Raw genomic sequence first — 16,334 nt, 5'->3', positions numbered from 1 at the left:
TCACCAGTGTCGACCTTCTTCTGCATCTCGCCCCCAGCTCCCTCTCTGTCCACGGAAGCTCAGACTGGAGATTCTCCCCGCAATCTCCCAGCCCATCCCCGCGGGGCACTCCGGCTTCCCAGCCCCGCGGTGGGCCATTTTCCACCCTCTGGGCGTGGGGCAAAGACCCTGGCCCAGCTTTGGGTCCTCTCACGGACATCGAGTCTGCACTTCTCATCTTCCTAAGGCTCCTTCCTGCATCTTACTTCCCTTCTGTTTTCTTCTCCTTATTAGCGCCCACTACTGCATAGCTCCCTCCTCCCCTCCCGCGGGGCCAGCCCCAGTCCTGGTTCCCACCTTATGAAGCAGAGACCCCACCTCTTGCTTGGGCCACTCTCCACCAGGCCCTGCTGTTCTGTGTGCTGTGAGCCAGGTGGCCTGCAGCTGTGCCAGGAAGGCCCATGCAGAGCCCACCATGTAAGAGGGGCCTGGGCTGGTCCTCAAGGCTCGCTGGCTACTCGCCAGGCCTGGGAGCCCAGACTAGCCCTGACGTCCTGAGACTCAGAGTAGCCAGTTGCACAAATATAACTCACCACATATCGGATGTGAAGGGAAAACAGAGTAGCATTATTTTGCTTAGAACTAATCTGGTCTTTTTCCTCTGAGCCACACCCACTAGTTAGTGGGATGGGGAGGAAAAACTAAATGTCAATCCAGTTAAACTTTGAGCTGATATTTTAAACCCTTCGGATAATGTTTGGCCTTTAGGAAAAACACTCTGTGTCTTTGATAGCCCCTGCTCCCTCTGTCTCCCCACACTAGAGGCCCCAGAGTATGGAGGGAGGGGGGCTTTCTCCCCTCATGGCACCAGGGGCAGTGAGTTCTTTGTTCTCATGAAGGCCCCTGGATGTGTGCTGTCCATTGGTCTTTGCGGAGACTTTTTTTTTTTTTGGGGGGGGGTTGGGTCCTATTTGACCTCCTGGCCCCCAGTACTCAAGGTGTGACCCGTTCTTCCAGCCCAGGTAGCGCTCCCAATGATGATTTGGTGTCTCGGTCTCAGTTGGGCTGCAGGCCCAGCTCTTTCCATGGGCTCTCCACTCTGTTAGCTGAGAGGTCACCTTGTCTCCAAACAGAAGGCCCCCTCGGTGGGCCCATTGGCTTCCAGCTCTGCATCTGCCCCCCATGAGACTGAGGGTGGTCCAGGGAAGCTGAACTTCAGGCCTCACTCATGCTGACCATGCAGAGCTCCTTTTCAGTGACTGTTCCCTGGGTTCTAATGGGGGGGCATATGCAGTGGCTTCCTCCCAAAGTCCCAAGGGTGACACTCACTTCTCTAACACCCTCCCTCTGCAGGCCCAGAGGTGGGGACGGGCAGGATGGCCTGGCTCTTCTCGGTCTGTTTACCTCTTCCTCTTTTTTTAAGATTTTCAGGTAGAGAAAAAGGGTGGGCTCTTCTAATACTTCTGTCTCCTCCTTTCTGACTCCCACGAGGCCTAAATGACTGGCGTTGGCATCTCACTGTGTATATGGGAGAACGCCAAGCTTCAGGCTTTCTTTTTTCTTTTTTTTTTTTTCTTTCAGCTATACATATACATATATTCATTCTTTTTTAGATCATTTTCTCATGTAGGTTATCACAGAATACTGAATAGAATCCCCTGTGCTATACAGTAGGTCCTTGGTGGTTATCTATCTTATATATAATAGGCTTTCTCCTGATGTACTAAGAGAGGAGGAAGAAGAATCTAGAAAATCCCTTCTTGAGATAATGGTCTGGTTCCTAAGGCTGGAACTTTCTGCATAATCCTATTCTAAATGACCAAAGACCCAGTACCTGGGTATCTCTCTGGAATCCCTTCTGTAATCAGTAAGAGTCTGCACACAGATTTCCCTCCCCACCCCTATGTCCTCTCCCCCCCTCCTCCTCCCCCCTCCTTACTGCACACACAGTCCTCCCTCCTCCTATAAGCAAATGGATATCTAGGGTGAACCCGGGAGAGTGGGAAACAGAAGAGAAACGCCGTGTTAGTGCCTTAAAATGGTATCCCTCTTCCCCTCTCTTGTAGCCTAAAGAACTCTGCTCTCATTGGGTCCCAGTTACTTAGCTTTTTTCTTGCTCTTACTGTCCTGTTAAACCCCCAGGTCTCTGTCCCTTCTGCTCACTTCCCCCAAGGGGCTTGTCAGCAGCAGCTCTCCTCCCAGATACCAGCTGGAGATGCTTTAGTTTCCTATCTGCCCTCATCACCCAGAAGCATGCCCCAGTTCCCCCCGCAGCCTCACCTACCATCCTGCACCTGTAGGTAAAGCCCAGAGCTTGGCAGACTTACCATTTGCATGTTACCATTCCTCGGATACACAGGATGCACTTTCCCACCTCCGTGCTATTGCACGTGCTGGGCCCCCGGCCCTAGCTGTCCATCATCTAGCCTTTTGCCAAGGCTCATCTCAATATCATTTCCTGTGTGAAGTCTTTCCTGACTCTGCGAAGTCAGCGCGAGAGTTCTGCCTCCTTTGAGGGCCTGAACTGCTTCGAACCCCTCGCGTCCTGCCCTGTATTTATAGCTAAGTTTATATTTCTCTCCCAACTACACTGAAATCTCTCTGAAGGCAGGAACTGTCTGTCACTCAGTCATGTATCTTCCTCGGGGCTCTGGGTTAAATTAAAAGAAGCATGATTATTGATAAGAATAGCCCTAGACCAAATTTTAAAGTAGGTCCAAAGCACATCAACTCACACAAATAATTTAATTTCTTTAATCTCAGTTTCCTCGTTTGTTAAATAATTGAGTTGGTTTCCATGATGTCTTAAATCATTTTCATCTCCGACAAGCTGTAATTCTGCCCATGCTCTCCTGTGACCTCTGTGTGCGTGTAAGGGTGCTCGTGTGTGTGTGTGTGTGTGTGTGTGTGTGTGTGTGTGTGTGTGTGTGTGTGTGGTGGTGGGCGGGCATCACTACCTGGGGAGGCCAGGTGGAGCACTGGAAGAGCACAGGTTTTAGATTAGGACAAACCTGGGTCTAAATCCAGGCTCAGGCGCTCGGCTGCTGGGTGACCTCGGGTGGGCCGGCTTCTCCGAGTTCAATGGAAAATGAGAAGGATCACTCATCCCCTCAGTGCTGAGCGCTGCGTTGGGTTGGCAGCTGGGAATATGGAGTAAATACAGCATATCCCCTCTCTGCAGGAGGCATGAGTCCATTAGAAGGAGCAAATCCTGAAAACAAGTAAACATAATCAAGTGTGGAAGTTCTCTACAGGAAAATGTCCAGGACACAGCAGGGGCACAAAGGAGGGAGAGATAGATAAGCAGATTCCAGGGATGATCGGGCTGGGAGTGGGACAAGGAAGGCTTCCCTGAGGACGTGAGACAGAAGGGAACGCTCCTGGAACTTTTGGGTGGAGAGAGAGAGAAGCAAGGGGTGCCAGATCCATTACTGTCATCGTGAGCCTTCTCTGACCCAGATTGGTGAGGCCTAGGAAGCTTGGATCCCGAGTGCATTTCCCGAGAGGTGGTCACAGCTGACATTTAAACCACTAGGCTGGGCCCGGATCCTACTGGTCTCACTCCAAGCCCCAGTCCCTTTCTCTGTGGTCGATGAGTCATTCCCAGTACCTGAGGTGGCCTCTGAGCCACGACTTCTCCTCAGTGACCTTTGCCCAGCTAATCTCTTTCAGGGAAGAGCAGTGCCTGAGAAAAGGCAACTAGTTCCATAAGAAGTGACCCCTCCTTAAACTGCCCCCTTTACTGGGTCCAGGGCAGATGCTTTCTGCACAGAACCCACAGGAGTTTCTACCAAGGGACAGTCTGATAAACAGCATTAGCCTGAAGAAGCTGTTCAAACGCCATGCATTTTGACACTTGGCAGGATTAGCAAAGCACCTCTGCCCTCGGAGGGTGGGAAAGTTTCCAGAATTAGTCTGCCTGCAGAAAGGGAGGTCGAGCAAACAGGCATATTGTTTTCTCATAGCTGTCTCTCTTGGTAATGTTGGGTTCGGCCAGCCGTGCATTTTTGGAGTGTTACACAGGCTTACGTTTAGCCTTCATCAGAGAACAATTAGGATGAGTGTGGGGAGAAGCCAAAGGGTCAGGGACAGCAGATGGGCCTCCACTTAAGCAGTTTAGAAGTTCGGTTGCCCCAAGGGAAGAAGACCCATTTTGGCTGGAGGAGCTAGGAGTTGGGTAGAAAGAAGCAGAATGGAAAGAAGGCAGAGGGCCTCTCCTTTCTGAAATATCCCTTTGGGACAAGTCTCTGTATCTTAGGCAGTTGATTTAGTTTTCCACAAAGAAGCATCGGCAGCCCTGGCAGAATCAAGAAGCCAGAGGCCTGGTGCCATACTAAAATAGCAGCATTGCTGCGTTTTCCAGCTGAGGGATTACTCCTTGGTGAGCCAGAGACATTTGGAACATCATTTGGAAGCAAAACCACATTTTTTTTCCAAAAAGAAAAAATTTAAAGGAAACTTTGCATGCAGTGAAGTCAGAGCTTAACTCTTAAGGGGAAGCAGTACAGGGGCAGCCATTGGATCTTTGCTGATGGAACCCATGCTTCTGGGTGCAGGATGAGTTTCCCTTTGGTGAAAGGTCAGCTGAGGTGCCTGTGAGGGGCAGAGGGCACTGTCTTCCAGAAGGAGTGGTTGACAGAATGAAAGTGCTAGTAAGTTGGTAGAAAAGTAGAAAAGGTAGAAAGAAAATTGTGTGACTTAGCCTTTGCTGAGTAACATTCCATCCCCAAACTCAGTGGTTGAAAACAACCACCATTTTATTTGTGCATGGCTCTGGGGGTCAGCAGTTTGATTAGGCTCAGCAGCGTGGTTCTTCTAGTCATCTCACCTGGGGTCATCTCGCTGCTACCATTTGGCAGCTCATAATGGGGTTGGGTAGTCTAAGATGGCCTTCCTCACTTTTCTAGGCATGGATGCTGGCTCTTAGCTGGGCTGTGTGTCTCCAGAAACCAACCTTGGCTTCTTCGCACGGTGGCTAGGTTCCAAAAGCAGCAGGAGAGAAGGGAAGACTCAACTCACAATCATTTTCCAGTCTCCGCTTGTGTTACATTTGCTGTCCCATTAGCAAAAGCGAGTCACATGGCCAAGCCCTGAGTCCATGTGGGAGGAGACGACACCAGGGTGTGGATACAGGGCGGGAGCCCTGGCTCCACTGGGAGCCGTTAATGTGACTGTCTACCCGCAAGAAGGAAGTAGATCCGAAACGGAATCGAACACCCTAACCTCAGCGGGATGCAAACCACGCGAGTCAGAGTCCAGATGAGCTCAAGCTGAGGGAAGAAAGACCAGAGAATGGTCTTGTTGGGTTTTTGGAGCAAGACTGCTATTTCCTGGGGATGTTGGAGTAGGGAGACGCTTGTCTTAGTAAGAATCGAGTAACTCAAGTGAGGGTCATTTTTAGCATCTCATAACATTTTATAACATCCTCTTCCTCCATATTTACATATATATCCAAATAGATACAACTTGAGATTCCAGCCTATGGGAAAGATGACGGTGTAGCTATAGACTCTAAGCAGGAAAACAGACACTCCACTCTTGGTTTCCACAGCGAATGGAATTGGTTATACTCATGATGAAGGAGGAGAGAGCCAAACAAGGGTCAGTGAGGCACCCTGGGGATGATCAATAGCAGGGGGGCTTAGAATCTCATAAAAATAACTCAGCTGGTGTCTTCCGGAAGCCCCTCCTCAAACTCACATCTCTGGGACCAGGTCAGGCAACAATGTCCAAGGCTGACTCTCCCATCCCCACTTAGGAACACCTGACAAAACTGTCCCCTTATTCTCCTTCTACCCAAATATCTTCCCACAAGCCCACTCCTGGAAGTTCACCCACTTCTTTACCAGACACAGCCAGTCTTACATGGATGAATCCAGATAGGTTCAGGCCAGGACCACACCCGCACACACACACCTGCACACACAAGCACAAGTACTGCTCACTCTGTACTACCCCAGCCTCTGCAAGAGTGCTCAAGGAATAATAAAAGTATCTTTTATTAAGCACCCTTAATGTGTCATATACCCTATACTTCATTTCTTTACTCATGTGACAACCCTGCAAGCAGGCCCTGTTTTCATTTCCAAGTAAGAAAATTGCCGTATGCAGAGCTTTTGTCTCTGGCCGCAGCTTGCACAGAAAATAAGCAATAAGGTCAGGATGTCAATATTATGACATAGTATGAGTGTGTTTCATGTTTGGTAATTGCAATCATTGTTGCTTTTGTTGTGGTCATCCATGTACAATGCTTGGTGTCAGTCTATTTATCTCTTGTAAAAATAAAATACAGTGTGTGTGTGTGTAAAAAAAAAAAATAATAAGGTCAGGATGGTAAGTCAGGTCCATCTAACACCAAAGCCCATGCCCTTCTCCTACCATGTTGCCTCTCAACATATATAAATGACATTTTATTCTTGTCTTGGCACCATGTTTTATTTTCCCTAAGAGACTTGAACAAGTGGTTATTTACTTCCAAGGTTCCTAGTACCTTTGAGGACCAAAGAGTGCCACCTCATGTTGAGTGGTCCCAAGATTGAGTTTATCTAAAAATCATCACAACCAGTGTGCTATTTTATGCTCCTGTATGGTCTCCCAAGGACTGCTGTTGTTGTAAGATGAGTGTACTGGAGGATTGACCCTGGAGGTGATATAGCCCAGGATCTGGAGGCCATTTAGCATTGTGGTTGAGAACACAAACTTTGGCACTGGGCACAGCCTTGGGAAAGGAATTTTCCATGGGCACGCACAGCTGCGTCGTAGCTGGGAGTTTGGGTGATGTCAACACGAAACTCAGCCCAGGCAGGCCAACCCTGTAGAATCTTAGCAGCAATATGGATCTGAAGAGCGGGGGTGGGGGGCAGGCTGGGGTGGACACAAATGTTCAAACTATAGCACATACCATCACAACGCAGAATAAAAACCAAAGTCTTCACCATAACCCTCAGCCCTCCACATCTGGCCCCGCACCTGGACCTTGTCTCCTGCTTTCCTCCCAGCTTACTCTATGCTTACATTGGCCTTGCTGTCGACTAGCCCTAAAATGCTATGCTTCTACCCCAGGACCTTTGAACTTGCTAATTTCTCTGCTTGGAATGTTCTTTCCAGAGATATCTGCCCTTTCAACTCTTTCTGGTGTTTGTTCAAATACGAGGCCTTCCCTGACTACCCCGGTGAAAAGTGCAGCCCGGTCGCCTGCACTGCCTGTTTCTCTTGCTTGCCTTATGTTTCTCTGCAAAATCTACTCTATCATTTACCTAATTACTTTTGTACTGTGGGCCTCACCCCATGAGACTCCTGAGGACAGAGATTTTTTTTATCCTTTTTTGTCCACTGCTATCTACCCAGTGCCAAGAACAGTGTCCGACACATAATATTTGTTGAATGAATTCATCTGGGATCTAGCATCTGAGAAACAGTCTCGCCCACGCGCCATGAGAAAGCAGAGCATGATGGTGAAGTGCACAGGCCACCTCTGTGCTTCCATTGTTTGTTCATCACACAGTAATCCAGCTGTTCCCAGCTGTCACAGGGCACAACGGTGAGCTACTTGAGGGTGAAGGCTGTGTTTTATCATTCTCACACTGTTTTTTCCAGCTTTACCCAGATATGATTGACAAATAAAATTGTAATAGATTTAAAGTGTACAATGTGATGACTTTCAACATATACCGCTTCTTACCTCACAGCACAGGGCCTGGAGCCTAGGAGTTGCTCATTAAATATTTGTTCAATTTATTAAAAAGCAAAAAAAAAGAGCTGAACATAGAATCTGGAAGCACCCATGATCAGCTTTATCTGTTTCCCAGTTTCGCCTTGGGACAGCTGTATACGAAATTTGTTCACTTATTTACTTACTCAGTCAACAAATGCAGCTTTGCAAAATCATGGGATTGCTATTATTATAAACAGTGTTCTTGAGAAATGCAAAGGCCGATTCCACTCATGCTTTCCCTAGAAGTGTTTTTCTTCCAAATAGAAACCTCAGTGCCCCCATCCAATCAGCACAGATCTCAAAGGCTCTATGTCTGGCCAAGCACAGGGCATTTTTTTGCTCCCCAGTCCCTGCTCCAGAATTTTGGAGAGCATTTCCCTGCCGAAAGCCCTTCCCGCCCCTTAAGTGCATTGACGGCCGCTCACCACCATAGCAGATGTGTGGTCACAGGCAATTAAGCGGGTACAGGCTGTTAGCGGACAGACAGCATAAAGTATGCACGAGCGAGCCAACAAGCAAACAGTGGAAACCAGAGTGGTGAGATGGCTGTGCCCGCCCAGCCACTCGGAGAAGAGGGAACTTGCTTGCTTTCTTCACTTCCCAGCACTTCCTCATTGCAGCACTAACCGTCCTACTGGCCATAATCCTTGTTTGATACGTGACATTCCAAGAGATGGAGAGATTTGCTCATCCTGCCCGTGGGTCAGGGCACCGCCCCTCACAGTCACTCCTGCCTTCTTTTCAGTTGTCGACTCCTGAGTGTGGCTACGTTCTGGGAAGTTCAGTAACCGTAGATATTTTCGGTGAAACCTCCCATTTGGATTGAGAGCAGTTGACTACCATATTTCAAGTCTCTGTCTGGAAGAAAAAAATGCTTTCAGAGGAAAATGAAACTTCTATCTCCATGCCAGCTCATTCCTCAACCCAGAGAGGCCTATTCCAACTGTGGTTTGGGTCTGTGTTCGGTTCTTTCCAGTTCCTTCTGCATGGTCCTATTTTGCACAGACAGTATGTGGTAGTAGTTACGATTATCTAAGTAAAAAGGATGGAAACTTACATACAACAGCACACATGATCTCAAATGCATTATTCTAGGTCAGAGGTCCTCAACCAGGGGTGATTTTGACCCCCAGGGGACATCTGGCAATATCTGAAGACATTTTTGATGGTGACAGTCTAGGAGGGAGATGCTGTTGGCATCTAGTGGGTGGAGGCCAGGGATACTACTAAACATCCTACAGTGCGCAGGACAGCCCCACAGCAAAGTGTGATCTGCCCCCAGTGTCAACAGTGCTGAGGTGGAGAAAGCCTGTGCAAAGTGACAGAAGTAGACTCCAAGGGCTCCATACTGTATAATTCCATTTATATGACATTTTGGAAAAGGCAAAACTGTAGGGAAAAAGAATACATCAGAGGCTGCCAGGAGCTGGGGCTGAGGAAAGGGGATTGACTTCTAAGGGGCACAAGGGAACCTGGGGGAGGATGGAAATGCTTTCTATCTTTTTTTTTTTTAACAGTCCAGGTCTTTTAATTTTCTTTACACCCATCATGCCATGAATTCATAGGGAATCGGCTCCAACAGTTCAGGCTCCTTTCCATTGGTTCTCAAGAGGTGTGCTTCTCTGGGTGGAGCAGGCTGGAGCTTCAGGTGAACCCAAGTACCTTTATCTTTGGCTTCCTTCTTTTTCTGATCATTTTCCTTCACCCGTTTCAGGAAGCTATCTCAGCTGTCAGAGTGCTTAATATGCTCGATACGCACATTAATTCTCTTGGCAAGAATCTTGCCCTTACCTTGTTTGTTTACAATGATGCCAACAGCATGCTGGGTAACATTGTAGACTCTCCCAGTTTTGCCATGGTAACATTTGTGGGGCATTCCTTTATGAACAGTGCCCATTCTCTTGATATCTACAATATCACCTTTCTTGTAGATTCACATGTATGTGGCCAAAGGAACAACTCCACGTTTTCTAAAAGGGCTAGAGAACGTGTAGCGGGTGCCCCTCCTCTTTCCCTTTGTGTTGGTCATTTTGGTGAATTACGGGAAGATGGTGGTTACCGCCGAAAGGCTGCTTTCTATCTTGATTGTGGTGGTGGTTACACACATGTATGTGTTTGTCAAAACACACAGGACTGTACACTAAAAAGGGTAAATTTGACCTCTGTAAATTACACCTGAAACAAACAAACAAAAAACTCAGCTTTATTTGAACCAAAGCCATTCTGGAGAAGAAAGTACAGGGGGAAAAGTGGCCACCAAAAAAATGAGAAACAGAGGTCTAAGGGGTAGAAACACAGAGGGACAGGTTTTTTGTTTGTCATATATAACTAAATTATTGACTTCTCAGCAAATGACACCTTATCAAAAGTTACTTTGTAGTTATTGACCAAAAATTCTATAAAACAGCTTTATTGTGGTATAATTATCATGCAATGAGCTTTACAAATTTAAAGTGTATAATTTGGTGTTTTGACTTGTATATATATCTATATACCAGTTAAACAATTATTACAATCACAATGAAAATATCCATCATCCCCCATATCTCCTGTTGTCCCTTTATAATTTTTCCCTCCCTGAAAAATCATAACAGTACTTATCTCATAGGGTTATTGGGAAAATTTAAATGAGATCTGATCATAGAGAGGGCCTGTTGTACACCTTGCTTGCTTGCTTTAGTAAGAGGAAGCTATTGTACAGTGGAAACAACCTAATAGCAGAATAACTGTATTCCATGCCCGGATTTACTGCTTATTCTTGGTATTGGGCTGGAACAGAGGTGAAGGTTGAATAAATGAATAATCAATGCAAATGTGCTCAATAAATGCTTCTTGAATGAATGAATGAGCAAATGAATGAATGAATGAATGCACCAGATCTGTGTGCTTAAAAATCTAGCTTTAGAGACGAGAACAGCACAGTGAAAGAAATGGAGACCAAAGACATTACATAATCACATGGCACTAAATACAAGTGTATTTTAAACTTATACAGGTCTTAAATCAAATGTGTATTCTTCCCCACAAAACACACTCTTCTTCCTGAAATCCTTAAGTTAGTGGCTCTTCCCACTGTCCACTCGGTCCCCCAAGCCAGAAGGCTCGGATGCATCCTCAGCTTCCCATGATCCCTCAGCTTCACGCTTAATTCTATGGACATATGTTCCTGTCGATTCAGCTTCATCTCGTGATGCTCCCACCTCCTCTTCATCTCCATGGCAAATTCCAGCTCTCATCAAACCTGATACAGAGGCTACTGTAGGAGCCTCTTCCTTAGCCTTTCACCTCTTCAGAGCCTTTTCAGCTTCTGAAAGCTAAAACTTTCCTAAAATACCTTGGTTCTTGCCTGCTTCAAACCTCTGCTAACTTTCCATTACACCTGATGTAAAGTCCCACCTCCTTAGGTACAAAACTTCATTAACTGGATTAAATTTAGCCGGTCAGTCTCTAACCCACACCTAAAGTTTTGGTCATACCTATGCGTTCACCATTCTCCAAAAGCATCTCAATTATCTCTCTCCCCACATCCTTCTTCTTGTTAATTTTTTTAAATTGTGGTAAAATAGACATATCATGACATTTACCATTTTAGCCTTTTTTAGGTGTACAGTTTAGTAACATTACGTACATTCATATTGTTGTGCAACCATCACCACCATCCATCTCCAGAACTTTTCCATCATCACAAACTGAAACTCTGAACCTCTTAAACATTCTCCCTTCCTGCAGCCCCTGGCAACCACCATTCTACGTTCTGACTCTATGAATTTGACTACTCTAGGTACTTTATATAAATAGAATTCTACAGTATTTGTCTGTTTATGTCTGGCTTTTTTCACTTAGCATAGTGGCTTCAAGTTTCATCCATGCTGTAACATGTGTCAGAATTTCGTTCCTTCTTAAGGCTGAAAAATATTCCGTTGTATGTATATACCACATTCTGTTTATTCATTCATCGTCAGTGGACATTGGGTTGTGTCCATCTTTTAGCAATTTTGAGTAATGCTGCTCTGAGTATTGGTGTACAAGTATCTGTTCAAGTCCCTGCTTTCAGTCCTTGTTCTCCCCATGTCTTTTAATATTACATGTTCCTTTGGTCTAGAGAGTCAGCCCAGAGGCATCTTCTGCACCTCTTTCTGGAGAACTCATATTCATCCATCAACAGCCATTTCAAAAGTTCCTTTCCTGGTTTAATCAAGAAGAGGTGGCCATGCACTCCTCGGCACTCCTTCAGCCACAGAGACTATGCTCTCTTATAGTTCTTCCTTCATTGAATCACAATATTTTTGTGTCATTGTCTTCCTTGCCTTACTAAACTATACTTCAGTAAAAAGGGAGCTTACCTTGCTCAACTTTCTCCTCCATATATCATGCTTAGCCCACTGTCAGAGATACATAAATATTAAGAACAAATATTTTAAGGACTGCCTCTGGGTTCTTCAGGCCCAGCTTCTGTGGATACTCAAGAAATATTAGTCACTGTTGACTTTTATTGTCCATTTGCTCCAGGAAAAGATCCAACATAAAGATCTGACCTTAGAAGGACTTTCTGGCTGCCACAGGGTCCTTACATCCTTGGGGTCTCTGAGGAGGTGACACACCATGCTTAAACACTCTGAAATGCAACCTCCTTTGACCCTATAACTCATCTACCTACGTAGCCCTGATGGGAAGGCTCAAATCAGCTGAACTTTCCTCTACACCTTCAACATTGCAACTCATACCATTTCACTTGTGCTCAAGGCTGAGGACCTGGGAAGAGTTGAAGGGAGCTCTCAACTTCAGAATTAAAAAACATTTTCTCGGCTCTTTGAAGAACTACTCTTCTCCCATAAGCAAAGAATATAGTAGTCATAGGAGAGCCATGGGAAACCTAAACGACAGCTCTTAGCTCCCTAGCCACCCTCCACTTCCCCTTTTCCTGGCTCTACCCCCTCCCCGTCAGCTCTACCTTTCCTTCCCAAATATCCTAGTGTGCACTCTTGGCCTTTTCCTTGCCTATGATCTTGACTCTCAGAAAGGAGACAGCATCACACCTGTGTTGAGTGATGATGTGTCCAACACATCACAGTGCATGGCATTCACTTCTTCATCCATTCGTTCATTTCCTTAGCCTTTTGCCTCCATGCTGGAGGAATCCACACATCCGCTCACCTGTGAGAAGGGGAGCGTAAGGACACGCTGCCTCCCTAACCAGGGAAGCACATGCAAACATGTGTGTATCCACCTTTGAAGAAAGTTCATTCACTTCCGAATAAAGTTCAAGGGCTATAGTCCAGCCCACTTCTGGTCCAGAGTGTGTTGAGGAGTTTTGAGTGGGCTCCTTGGATAACTTAACTCCTCTCCATGTCATATTAACGTTTAAAATATAGGGGCAACCCCACAGTCACACTCCAGCCCTCAAAGAGTACCTAAGAAGTTCTTCCTTGGGTCCTATCTCAACTCCTTTCGAGCCCCTTTGCTTTTAGTTTCCTCTTCCCGCCCTTCCCACTCCACTCCACTATGTGCCCCTCCTTAGGTGTCAGCCACTATCCACTTCACCAGCCCAACGTCTTGTCAGGGGACAGAAGGGACTTGAGGTCTCACAGGTGGAGGAGGAGGAATAAAATTTTAAGATGGAAGTCTGTTCTGACATTGGGATGCCTTAAAGAACATTCCAGGTGTGTCTCGTGGTATACAAGTAAATTGGCTAGCAGAGTCTCAGCACCTATGTGTGGCATAGAGGGTCTCCTTGAGTTGCATTACAGCAATGTTCAATTCCCTTAGCCGTGGATGCAGCAACTCCAGAAAGTAGGCAGGAAGAGGAGCAAGGGGTGAAGAAAAACCCATACCCTCCACCGTGAAGATAAAGTAGAGGGAGACAGGTCACCTAGGAGACCACTGCAGTAACTGTGAGACTCTGAATTAAGGCAGCGGCTCTTGGCTTCAAGCCTAGATAATGGGGTGGTTGGATAAGAAAAACTAGTGCAAGTCTTAAGAAAAGATAATGACCAGTTTGGGCTATGCTGAGCTTGGGATGGCACCATCAACCCTTACCTGTTCCCTACCTACATGTGCATGCCCATCTGCTTTTGTTCCCTCAGGCCTGTTTTCTGCATTGTAGTCAGAGTGACTGTCTTGAGGGCAAACTGAAGAGATCTGATCAGGGACTTCTCTGTCCTCTTAGCTATAGTCCAAAGTCCTCAATGTGACCTTCCGTACCTCGCATGCATTGCCCCTGCCTACTCTCCAGTCTATTTCTTTACAGTCTATATCTCCCCTCATAGATTGTGAGCTCCATGAGGGCAGGGAGTACATGTGCCTTGTTCTTAACTTCATCCGCAATGCCTGTCACACAGTTGGTTCTAGAGAGACAGCTTAGGAGAGAGAAAGAGAGTGGAAGAATGAATACCATCCAACTGGAGATCCTAACAGATAGTTTGAGCCATAAATTTGGGACCATTAGTATATAGAGAGTAGATGGAGAAATGTAAGTAAACGAATTTACACATAATGAGAATAATGGTGGCTGGGAACAAAACCTTGGGGAAACATTGACATTTCAGATGGCCATATGAATGAGGAAGGATAAGTAACTTGAAAGGAGGCTGGCTGAGAAGGAGCTGCCAATGACATAGGCAGGGAACCAGCAGAGAGCTCAAGGCAACAGGAAGGAATGTCAGATGCTATCAAGAGAAATAGCGCTAGAAGGACAGAAAAGAGGCCATGTTTCCAGGCAATACAGGGGATAGAAGAACAAGTTAAATGACATGAAGTGGAGATGGCCAGGCCCTTGCAGACCATGGGACACTCAATAAGATGGTCGAGATGGTTTCTTTAAAAAAATCAATATCATTATTTTTAATTGTTGAGGAAGTTCTAGATTAAAAGAGGCTAAAGAGACTCAACAACAACCATGCATTTGATTGGATCGTGGTTCAGAAAAACATTTTTTAAAACTCTAAAGTTAGCTGTGTGAATATCTGGAATTAGAGTCTTCCAAAGAGAGGAAACAGTCAATGCAACGGCCCCAGAGCGGAGCCCTGCCTGGCTTTTTTTTTTTTTTTTTTTTTTTTTAACAGTTGTACACTTTATTGAATACTTGTTATGTACTAACTACTTTCATGCCTTTTCTTTTTTTGGCTGCGTTGGGTCTTAGTAGCGGCACGCAGGGTCTTCGTTGAGGCCTGAGGGATCTTTCGTTGTGGCGCGGCTGTTCGTTGTGGTGCACGGGCTTCTCTCTAGTTGTGGCGCGCGGGCTCCAGGGCACGTGGGCTCTGTAGTTTGCGGCACACAGGCTCCCTCGCTGAGGCGTGCAAGCTCAGTAGTTGTGGCACGCGGGCTTAGTTGCCCCGTGGCCTGTGGGATCTTAGTTCCCCGAGCAGGGATCAAACCCACGTCCCCTGCATTGGAAGGCAGAGTCTTTACCAATGGACTGCCAGAGAAGTCCCCTGCTTGGCCTTTTCGAGGAACAGCAAGGAGCCCAGTGTTGCTAGAGGAAGGTGAAAAAGTCGTAAGAGTGGTAGAATGTGTAGGCTCGTTGTAAAGATTTTGGACTTGAATCGATTTTCTGCATATTAAGTTTAAAATGTCTATTTGATATCCAAGTGGAGATGTTGAGTAGCCAGTTGGGTACACAAGTCTGAAATTCAGGAGGGAAGCTGGGAAAAGGAGATTAAAATGCAGGAGTCATCAGCATATTAGATAATTTCAAAACTAGGAGACTGAATGAGGTCACCAAGGGAATGAGCCTAAAGAGAAGGTGCAAAGAGTGTGCACCGGGGTGCCCGGATGTAAGAGGGCAGGGAAAAAGGAGGGGCCAGCCAAGGCGGCTCTGAAGCACTTGCCAGCGTGGAGGAAAACCCAGAGAAAGTAGTGGGGTGAAGCCAAGCGAGGACAGTGTCTTCTCCAGCAGGAGGTGCTGGACCCCTACGACTTGTGGGTCAAAGACGAGGGCTGAGACCTGGGTTTATCACATACAGACAGAGGGACCACTGACCTTGACCAGTTTGGGCAGAGTGACATAGGCAAACAGCAGACCTGCCGGGGGCTCAGGAGAGACTGGGAAGGGAGTGATTGGACACAGCGAGTACAGACAGCTGAACAGAAGATGGGGTCACAGCCAAAGGGGAAGGGGTCAAAGACATTTTTGGCTTTGGGGTTTTTTTTCTGTTTTTGCTTTAAGATTGGCGACAAAGCTGTATGCTGACGGGACTGAAGGAGTGAATGAGCAAGTAAGTGAGCTGGTGCAGATGCAGGGCCAAGCGAGGGTTCTTGCCATAGGGGAGAGGTCTGAGCAGGCTTAGAAACTGAGTCCCAGGTGATGGGTGACGCCCCCGGGAGAGGAGAACAGAGAGAGGCTGGGCTGCTGGGGAACAGCCTCTCTGCCTCTACTGGTCGTGTCCTCCCCTCCTGCTGACACCAGAATCTGGCTTTTCTAACAGCCGCTTTGCCTGGAGCCCAATTAAGGCAAAGATACAAATTCGCTGGCCATGGCCCCATGAAGTCTGGCCTCAGGGCTGCAGCCCATTTGGAAAACGTTTTAATTTCATTTGTGTGTTTTTTCAATTTGATTATTAAGTGCTGTTTGCACATGGACGGGGGGGAAGGCCTGTTTTTATTCCCTGATTCCCCTTCCTCCCTGGCCTGCGTGCTTCCCTCG

General features: G+C 46.7%; 1 pseudogene across 1 annotated transcript; it reads right to left on the bottom strand.

Moving 5' to 3' along the window:
* Window positions 1–912: 912 nt before the first annotated feature.
* On the bottom strand, window positions 913–12,678 carry LOC309627765 (large ribosomal subunit protein eL21 pseudogene; annotated as a pseudogene). Its single transcript has one exon. The product of its transcript is annotated as a large ribosomal subunit protein eL21 pseudogene (transcript).
* Between the last annotated feature and the right edge of the window lie 3,656 nt (window positions 12,679–16,334).

The sequence above is a fragment of the Balaenoptera borealis genome (genome assembly GCF_965194805.1).
Source record: "Balaenoptera borealis genome assembly, chromosome: 4".
Lineage (NCBI taxonomy): Eukaryota > Metazoa > Chordata > Mammalia > Artiodactyla > Balaenopteridae > Balaenoptera > Balaenoptera borealis.
The sequence above is the reverse complement of the archived record's forward strand: the minus strand, read 5'-3'. Positions and strand labels throughout refer to the sequence as shown.